This window comes from Myotis yumanensis, unplaced genomic scaffold (genome assembly GCF_028538775.1).
Source record: "Myotis yumanensis isolate MYYU_CA2020_CCGP unplaced genomic scaffold, mMyoYum1.0.hap1 SCAF_3, whole genome shotgun sequence".
Classification (NCBI taxonomy): Eukaryota; Metazoa; Chordata; class Mammalia; order Chiroptera; family Vespertilionidae; genus Myotis; species Myotis yumanensis.
Window position 1 is genome coordinate 207,349,781 of NW_027223754.1, and position 10,081 is coordinate 207,359,861.

Sequence of the window (10,081 nt, forward strand, 5' to 3'; positions counted from 1 at the left end):
GCAGAAGCCAGAAATGAGAGCCCCGGACAATTCTGAATCTTGGTTTCCTCATCTGTAAAAAGGGCCAGTGAAGGCGGGTGAGGCACAGATGGGGCCATTTAAGGGAATTCCTCCCTGAGACGGATCACAGCCCGGATGTCTTCCTGCCAGGGCTCTGCAGTCGGACAGACCTGGGCTCGAAGCCAGGCTCAGCCACTTGCCGCTTGCCTCACCCTGTGGGAACCCTGAGATAGTCTGGCACGAGGGTGGCGCTCCATCTGTGTTAGGTGGGGGCCCGCCCCGGCCTCCCCTCTCCTCCCCACTGCTCCGTGCAACCCCAACCCTCCCCAGGAGAGGATGCAGGCTTGGGCCCTTGAAGACTAAATCTTTCTTAAAGGCCCCCAACCTGAAGGGGTGAAGAGAAGACGGGTGACACAGAGCTTTCCTCACCCCCATCTTCTGCTCCAAAATCTCCTTATTGTCCACAGGAGCCCAACTTCTCCCAGCTTCCAGAGCCTTAGACCAGGATGCCCCTCCCTTCTTCTTCCCCTCCCCTCCCTTCCCCTCCCCTCCCCTTGCCTCCCCAGGCCAGTCTCCCAGAGCCTGCCAATCTGACCTGCCAATCCACAGGCCGTTCCCCTGCCTGCAGGGCCACTCCTGTCTCCTGATGGGAGGAAGGGTCCGGCTGTGGGAGGGCTCCCCGAGTGATGAGAAGGCAGCCCCTGCCCTGAGAGGCTGCCCTCCCCCAGATCCCACAGCTCCCCCTGAGTTTTTTCACCTGCTCCTCCGGAAATCCACTCAAATTTCTCCAAGGGCCCCGGAGCCTCTGGGCTTCACTGTTGATTTCTCACAGGTGATTATTGGTGGCAGAATTTGTCACCTGCACAATGAAAGGAAAATGAACCTTTCATCAGAGCCAGCCTTCAGGGGCTTCAAGAGCTGGAAGGGAGGGGGGGGAGGGGGGAGGGGAGGGGAGGGGAGGGGAGAGGAGGGGAGGTGGGAGGGGAGGGGAGGGGAGGGAGGGGAGGGGAGGGGAGGGGAGGGGAGGGGAGAGGAGGGGAGGGGAGGGGGAGGGGAGGGGAGGGAGGGGGAGGGGAGGGGAGGGGAGAGGAGGGGAGGGGGGGACCACATTCCTGTGGCTACGCTAGGCCAGGCCTGGGCAGACAGGTCCATTTCAAGCCCCTTTGGAGCAGAGAAACTGGGGCACAGGCTGCTTGAGAAAATTGCCCAAGGTCCCACAGCAGCCAAGGGGCAGTGCTGGGCAGGGAGCTCAGCTGTGCCCACTCAGCACCCGCTCCTGGCAAGGTGGGTCTCAGGGGTTCAAGTCACAAGAGCTGGGATCAATGTCGCAGATGGCCCTCCATCGCTCAGACAGAGACAGGAGGCCCGGAGGGGCCGTGACTCGCCAAGGACACGCAGCCAGGCCTCCCGGTGGAGACGGGACTGCGGGCCCCTTCCTCTGACCAGGAATGAAGACATGAGGCAGGTGGGACTCTCCGGACCAAGGTCTAGATGACATCCCTCTCCCCCAACCCTCCCCCTTTCTCCTCTCCTCCCTCAGAACCATGGGCATTGTAATGCCCGCTCTGACAACCCGCCCACCCTGGGCCTCAGTCTCCCCATTTCTAGGACTGCTGACCGGCCTAGAGGAGGTGCCTCCGGTGGGGGATTCTGTCTCAGCCCCCCTTGGCTCACTGTCTGCGTTTGCTGCCCCCTCCACCCCGACCTGGGCGGGCTTCCCGCTGCCACTCACCCCACCCCCACCCCCCCCAGGGCTCCCGCTGCTCAGTGCTAAGAAGATGATCAAAACCCCAGCTGCCAACCATGGAGGGAGGGGAGGCGACAGAGAGCAGCCTCGCTGACACTTCTCATCTTGGCTGCATGTCTCATGGCCCCCGGTCTTCCCAGCCTCCCCCACTGGCCTGCAGCCACCCACCCTCTCCCGCTCCATCCCCCAGCCTCCTCCAGGATCTCAACTCCTTCCTGTCCCCAGTCTCCAGCCAGAGCCCCTTTCACAGCCTCAGGCCCGGCTGGTTCCCGAGCCCCCGTCTAGTCCTCCATCCCCAGAGCCCTCCAGCCCTCGGCCCCTCCAGATCTCCCCAGCCTCCTCCCTAGCCACCCCAATCTCCTCCGGCCCTTTCCTGCCTCGTGTCTCTGGGTCCCTGAGGCTGGTCCAATAGGGGGTGGGGGCAGAGCAGGGAGGGGAAGGGTGGAGGTCTGGGCACTGTTCGCCCACCTGCTATCCGACAGGACCAGGGGCTCTGAGCCACACTGCAGTGGGCAGCCGTGGTGCCATCCCTCCCACTGTCCAGTCAAAAGGCCACCACCCTCTCCCCACCCTGAGGGACAGGCACTCTCCTGCACCGGGCTGGCTGCACCTTGTGGAGACCTATCATCACCATCACCACACACACACACACACACACACACACACACACACACAATCCCGTGGACACATCACACTCACACAAACCCAGCAGACAGCTCACACACACACACACACACACACACAATCCCGTGGACACATCACACTCACACAAACCCAGCAGACAACACACACACACACACACACACACACACAATCCCGTGGACACATCACACTCACACAAACCCAGCAGACAACACACACACACACACACACACACCCCGTGGACACATCACACACTCACACAAACCCAGCAGACAACACACACACACACACACACACACACACACAATCCCGTGGACACATCACACTCACACAAACCCAGCAGACAGCTCACACACACACACACACACACACAAATCCTTGCACACACGCTCCACTGAGCCAGGAGCTCTAAGCACACCATCAAAGCCCCTGCCACAGCTGGCTCTCAGGGGCCAGGTGGGCAGAGCGCTGGGAATAGACAGACAGGCCTGGTCTGGGGTGCCCCTTGTCAGCCCCTAGGAAATTCTGCCTCAGCGTCCTCGTCTGCTGCCTCCAACAGGCTGCCTTCCTCTCCTGGTTCTCATTCATCCTCCTGCCTCCGCCAGGAGCACCCTCTGCAATGCTCCTTCCCCATCATCAGAAGCCACCTCCTCCAGGAAGCCCTCCCCACATGTTCCGCAGGGCACGTACTCAGGGTGGCTTTGGACCCAGGATGATCTGGGTTCTCTCCCTGTTTGTGACCTCAGACAAGTTGCACCACTTCTCTGAACCTTGTGTGTTAGTTATGAGTAAAAATGGATTCTTAATGTCAAAGTCCCTGGCACACAGTAGGTGCTCAGCAAACCCTGAAGCACACACCTCTTCCCCATGAAGGGCCATCCATCCACTCTTTTCCCCTGGACATGGCTGTGACTCTCCAGTGGCACAGAGGACCACCTTGTGTGTCAGCCCCTCCTGACCCTCGGTGCACCTGCTAAGCATTCCAGTCTGTCCTCCCCCGGACCCTCTCCGTGGCTTCATCAAGAAGAAAACCCACTAACCTCTCTGGGCCAGGGTGTCTTTGTGGTTAAAAGGGGATGATAATGCTGACCCAGAATTGACAGGAAAATTAAATGAAAACTTGGAGGCCACCATTATTCCTGGGCGGATTGTTGAGACCCCTTAGGCCCCAAAGAGCTCGGCCTGTCCATCAGGTGGGCACTTCCGGGGTCTCCCACACCAAGTACCTGGGGAAGGGGCCTGAGAGCCCGAGTGGGGGTGAGGGTGACCTGAGGTTGGGGAGCAGCAAGCAGCCCAGCCAGGGCCCCGGTGCCCTCTGGCCCTGCGCCTCCTGCCCGCTCTTCACTCTGCTCCGCCCTCCTCACCTCCCTCCGCCCCTGGAGGCCTGGCAGCCGCTCTGTCCCCACCCCCCGCCCTCCCACCTTTCTGCTCTCATTTCTCTTTGGAATCACTTCTCCAAAAGTTCATTTCGAAAGAAATCGATTTTCGGGCTGCTTGAAGATGCAATTTGGTTTTTCATTTTGAAGAAATGATGGTTAAGGAAAAGTTTTGAGACTTAATCACTGTGGAAGGCCATGGAAATGAAGAATCCCTCTGCCCTTGGCCAGAGACCGTGGGGCCTGCGTGCATCTTCGTCTGTGACAGCAGAAAACAGGTGTGCACAGGAAGGCACAGGTACCCGACACACACACGCACACACACACACACACACACACGTGCACACGTGCACACACACATGTGCGTCACTGGGCCTCTAACCTACCATAGCAATCCATCCTTTTGCATCTGGAAGATTTCCAGATTTTTCTCTGAAGATGCAGATTCCTCTGGGAAGGCACAGTGTCTGAAACTCTAAGGCCGGAACCCCTAAATTCCTTGGATCTGGGGCCAGAAGGGACCCTGAATTCCATCTAGTCCAACCCCCTGCTATCCCAATGCCTTTTTCAAATCCATGCCTCCAGCCCCGGGGCCCGAGCCTGCACAGCCCAGGTGCAGAGGACAGGAGAGCCTCCTGCACTGTCCTACCGGTGCCGAGGCAGGAAGGCATGAAGGCTTCATGAGACAAGAGACGGGAGAAGGGAGGAGAGGACCTGGGTCTCTGGCTCCCTCACAGCCTGTAGAAGGCCACGGCCCAACCCAAGGAGACCTGGGTCCTGACCCTGTGCCACCACTGAGCTGCCCTGGGGTGGGAGATGGGTTTACAGCCCCTCCTCGGGCCTCAGCACCCTCACGATGGAGCTGGGGTCAGCAAAGGGCTGTGCACTGTGAGGGGCGGGGCCTGACCAGCGGGTGGACAGACAGCTCTGCCCTGGACTCCGCCAACAGAGACGGACAGCAGAGAGCCACCAGCCCACGAGGCACAGCTCTGGGGACCAGCCAGGCCCTCGGCCCAGATTCTCTGCACCTGCCCCAGTTTGGCGGACCGGCCTACTTCTGTTCAAGGATGCTTGGAGGTTCCTGAGAAGCCCCTAGGGGCCCTGCCCAACCCTCCTCCCCCAACCCCCCAGCCTCAACTCCATCCTAGACCCACACACTCAACTTCCAGCTTGGCACAAGGTGAGCCCTGGCAGGGAACCCCCTTCATGGACCTACCTCCTGGATGCATCAGACCCCTCAGCCCCTCCCCCACTTCTCACCTGAGACTCCTTGGGCATTTGGGGGGCACCAGTGCCTGTGGGACCCTGCAGGGCCCACGTGTCAGTCGCACTGTGTTTACACCCCACTCTCACCACAGCCAGCTTACTCTGCCGGCTTTCTCCTGCTCAGAACATTCCAGGCTCACCCCCTTCGGGGCGGGGCTGTGTCCACAGGAGTTAAGGCTCAGCTTTCAGTTCCTAAATACAAACCTAAAACCGGTATGTGAGCAGCACTGAGCGGAGGGACATTCTGGCCTGACCAGGGCACAGACTCGGAGAGGAAGGGCGGTGGAGAGTTCAGTGGCTCAGGCTCCTGCCCAGGAGAGCAGCCCTGTGGGTGCTGCCCAGGGGGACGGGGTGTGCAGCACCGGGCAGCCTCAGGTGTTCCCGGTGTGGGTGCTGCCCAGGGGGATGGGGTGTGCAGCACCGGGCAGCCTCAGGTGTTCCCGGTGTGGGTGCTGCCCAAGGGGGCGGGGTGTGCAGCACCGGGCAGCCTCAGGTGTTCCCGGTGTGGGTGCTGCCCAGGGGGACGGGGTGTGCAGCACCGGGCAGCCTCAGGTGTTCCCGGTGTGGGTGCTGCCCAGGGGGACGGGGTGTGCAGCACCGGGAAGCCTCAGGTGTTCCCGGTGTGGGTGCTGCCCAGGGGGACGGGGTGTGCAGAACCAGGCAGCCTCAGGTGTTCCCGGTGTGGGTGCTGCCCAGGGGGACGGGGTGTGCAGCACCGGGCAGCCTCAGGTGTTCCCAATGTGGGTGCTGCCCAGGGGGACGGGGTGTGCAGCACCGGGCAGCCTCAGGTGTTCCCGGTGTGGGTGCTGCCAGGCAGGGAGGGGAGTGGGCAAGGAGGGCTTCCTTGGGAAGGACACAGGGACAGGGAGGAGCAGCCAGCACTGACCGGTGACCCCTGACCCTGCTAGGGGACACTGTCTAGCTGATGTCCATGAGCCAGAGCCCACGGAGACAGACCCCAGGAGTGGGTCAAAGGAGAACCCGATGGTGCAGTGAAATCCCACATGGACCGAGTTCCTGGACCGAGTTCCTGGACCAAGCGCAGAACCGTGTCCAAACCAGAGTGAGGCGGGGCCCCGGGATTTGGTTCCTGTAAATGCCACCTGAGTTTGAGGCCTGAAGAAAGTCCCTCCTGCCGCCCAGTGTGCAGCCCCGTGAGCAGCAGGGGCTGGGCCGCTGCAGGGGACACGGCGGCCTCCCTGGGGGCGGAGGGGACGGTGGACACTCCAGGCCCCGAAGGCTGAGCAAGTGCCCACGCCTAACGCCGCCTTGCCGGGGAGCAGTGTGAGGCGGACCCGGGCCTCTCCCACCCTCCCGGGATTGCACCCCGTGGGGTCTGCCTGTGTGTGTGATAACAGAGCCCCCGGTCCTGCCATCAGCGCTAATTACTCCCATCAGCTCCGTGGGGGGTGGGGAGAAGGGGCGGCTCTGGCACCCACCTCACCAGTCACAGCGACAGAAGCACCAATTATCCTGCTGGCAGCTCTGCCACTCCAGGTGGAGCAGGCCCGCGGGAGGCGCAGGCAGACAGCATGCTCCCTCTCCGGCAGCACAGAGGGAGGCTGGGCCACCCTCCCCTCGCCCCAGAAGCCCCCTTCCCTCCCATCAGGACTCTTTCCCTCCAGAAGCCTGAGAGTCCGGAATTCAGAATTCGGGGCTCTGCCGCCCCTGAGCTGTGTGACTCCAGGTAAGTGCCTCTCTCTGGGCCCCCTCTTAAACCAGGGGGTGGCATTTCCCCCCTCCCTTCCAGCTGCACCTCCCCGCAAACCCTCCCCACACCCGCGTCAGAGTCCACCTGCGCCCTGGGGTTCAGGCTGCCCCCCCAACTCTCTCTCCTTCAAATCCCCCTCCCCTCTTCTCCATCCACCCTCGCCTCCTGCCTCCTCTCTCTCCCTCCCCCCTCCTTCTCTGTCCCTTTCCTCCCCCTTCCTTCTTCTACCCCTGCCCCCACCCCAGCCGCCTCCTCTCTCCCTGTCAATTAGATGCTCTGGAAGATGCTCAGAGAGCCTGTCAGGGCGCCCAGCTGGAAAATTGGGTGTCTGGAGCTGCCTGGAATCCTAATGCCCAGCCCTGCGCTCCCCCTCCCTCACTCCTCCCTCTGTTGGCAGCGCAGGGCAAAGGGCACTGGGGGTGACCCCAGTCCCCCTGCTGCTCTCCCTCCTCCCAGGCCTGTGGGCTCCTCTAACTGCCCTGAATGGAAGCAAGCCACCCGCCCCCCTCACCTCTCACTCCAACCCCTAGCTGCACCATCCCCTCCCTTGAGCTCTGGCTATGAGCAGAATTCAAAGTTGGGAAGATAGGGCACTGGGCTGTGTCCTGGCCAGTCCCCCTCTCTGTGCCTCAGTTTACCCATCTGTAAAATGAGACTCCACCTGTGTAGCCACCAGCTGAGGCTGTGCAGCCTCCAGATGTTTCAGTGTTTCATCCAGAGCTGCTATGGTTCAGTCCATACCTGGTCATGTTTCATTTTTTTACGACAAATGCCTTTGGGCCAGGCCCAGCGTGCCAGTTGCTGCAGACCCTCTCACCCATGCTGTGGCTGAGGCCGCCTCATTCGTCTCTGCTCCTGCCTGGCCCCTGATGAAGACAGCATCCCTGCCCCTCCAGCCCTGGGCTCTGTGACTCTGAGCTGGCAGCCAGCCAGGCCAGCGGGCGCTTAGGTAATGCAAGCCCCACCTCGGCCTCCTCCCAGGTTGCCCAAGGAGGGTGCCTCCAACTGGAACTGAAGGAGGCAGCCCCTGTCTTCCACCTGCTCCCACCTAAGCCCCCAGCCTCAGGGCCCAGCTCGGGCTCATGCCTCAGACCTGGTACACATCACAAGCTGGCAAGGCTCAATGACACTGTCGGTTCACCCAGCTCAATAGTCTTCTTCTGTAGTTACTACTTTTTGTAACTGTGTTTTCATTACCCAGGTAATAACCCCAACAAGCAGCCTCTTCGGGTCCCGCAGCTGGTGGAGCCGACACAGGACACAGAGGACCTTCTATCAGTCCAGACTCCAGCCATCTGGAGGGAAGACTCGTTATCAAGTACCTACTGTGTGCCAAGTGCATGCTGGGACTGGGGACACAGCAGGAAACCTGACAGACAAGGCCTCTTGTCCCAGTCTACAAGCAAGCAAATGGAAAAGTCGATCAGTTCAGAGTGGCCGGTTGGGAAGGGTATAAAACAGTGAGGGGATAATGACGGAGATCAGGGCCACATGCAAGGGCTCTGAGAAGACACCTTGAGGGAGGTGCCACGGAGATGAGGCCCGAATGAGAAGCAGCCAGTGTGAAAGGTTAGGGGCAAGTCGTTCTAGATGGAGGGAGGCAAGTGCAAAGGCCTTGGGGCTGGAACGAGTGGCCACGGCTGGAGCAGAGGGTGGTCGGGGATACCCTGCGAGCCAGATGTGGCTGGCCTAGTTACCCTGGAAGCTGTTGGTGATGCATTTAAGCACAGCCAACAGCCACTGGGGGATGAAGCGTGCGAGAAATGTGTTCTATTGTTCCTTTAAAGTGGTCTCCATACGCCTGGCTGGGTGGCGCAGTTGTTTGGAGCATTTTTCCATACACCACAAAGTTTGCGGGCTTTGATTCTTCATCAGGGCACATACCTAGGTTGCAGGTTGATCCCTAGTTGGGGCACGTACTGGAGGCAACCGATTGTTTTCTTTCTCATATTGATGTCTCTCTCTCTCTCTCCCTCTCGCTCTCTCCCTCTCTCTCAAATCAATAAGCATATCCTGGGGTGAGGATTTAAAAATAATAAAATGGTCTCGATACTCTGGCTGCAGGTGTGTTAAGGATGGGTGTATGGAGGATGGGTGTGTTGAGGATGGGTGTGTGGAGGATGGGTGTATGGAGGATGGGTGTGTTGAGGATGGGTGTATGGAGGATGGGTGTGTTGAGGATGGGTTGTTGAGGATGGATGTGTTGAGGATGGGTGAGTTGAGGATGGATGTGTTGAGGATGGGTTGTGGAGGATGGGTTGTTGAGGATGGGTGTGTGGAGGATGTGTGTGTGGAGGATGGGTGTGTGGAGGATGGGTTGTTGAGGATGGGTGTGTTGAGGATGGGTTGTGGAGGATGGGTTGTTGAGGATGGGTGTGTTGAGGATGGGTTGTGGAGGATGGGTTGTTGAGGATGGGTGTGTGGAGGATGGGTTGTTGAGGATGGGTGTGTTGAGCATGGGTGTGTGGAGGATGGGTTGTGGAGGATGGGTGTGTTGAGGATGGGTTGTGGAGGATGGGTTGTTGAGGATGGGTTGTTGAGGATGGGTGTGTTGAGGATGGGTTGTGGAGGATGGGTGTGTTGAGGATGGGTGAGTTGAGGATGTGTGTGTGGAGGATGGGTGTGTGGAGGATGGGTGTGTTGAGGATGGGTGAGTTGAGGATGGATGTGTTGAGGATGGGTTGTGGAGGATGGGTTGTTGAGGATGGGTGTGTTGAGGATGGGTTGTGGAGGATGGGTGTGTTGAGGATGGGTGAGTTGAGGATGGGTGTGTTGAGGATGGGCGTGTTGAGGATGGGTTGTTGAGGATGGGTGTGTGGAGGATGGGTGTGTGGAGGATGGGTGTGTGGAGGATGGGTGTGTTGAGGATGGGTGTGTTGAGGATGGGTGTGTTGAGGATGGGTTGTTGAGGATGGGTGTGTTGAGGATGGATTGTTGTTGAGAATGGGGTGGCAAAAATAGAAGCTGGAAGGCCATTGATACAGACAAGAAACACTGGTGGTCTAGGCACGGTGGCAGCAGGGAGAGAAGTGGTTCTGGGGACAGTGTGTCCCTGGGGTGAGGTCTGTTGAACCTGCCCACCCATGACAGCAGGACACACTCTCCTAGGACCCTCTGCCCCTGTACACTTCCTTTGCCCTCCACTCCAGCCTCGGTTCCTTTTCATTCTTTCTCTCCACCACAGGCCTGCTCCCCTTGCATCCATCCTTCTCACGGCAGTCCGTCCTTTGCAGCTTTATCCAGGCAGGGAAGCGGGCCTTGGGGCCTCGGGGAGGAGAGGAGCAGAGCCCTCCCGAGTCCAGCCCAACAGAGGCCCTTCTGAAAGATGGTGGACCTTCC

General features: G+C 59.8%; 1 long non-coding RNA gene across 1 annotated transcript; it reads left to right on the top strand.

The window, feature by feature from the left end:
* Nucleotides 1-6,617: 6,617 nt before the first annotated feature.
* LOC139005775 (uncharacterized) lies at nucleotides 6,618-8,799 on the top strand. The gene is made up of 2 exons (XR_011470700.1): nucleotides 6,618-6,718; nucleotides 7,944-8,799. It is a non-coding gene; the product is annotated as an uncharacterized lncRNA (long non-coding RNA).
* The last annotated feature ends 1,282 nt before the right edge of the window (nucleotides 8,800-10,081 follow it).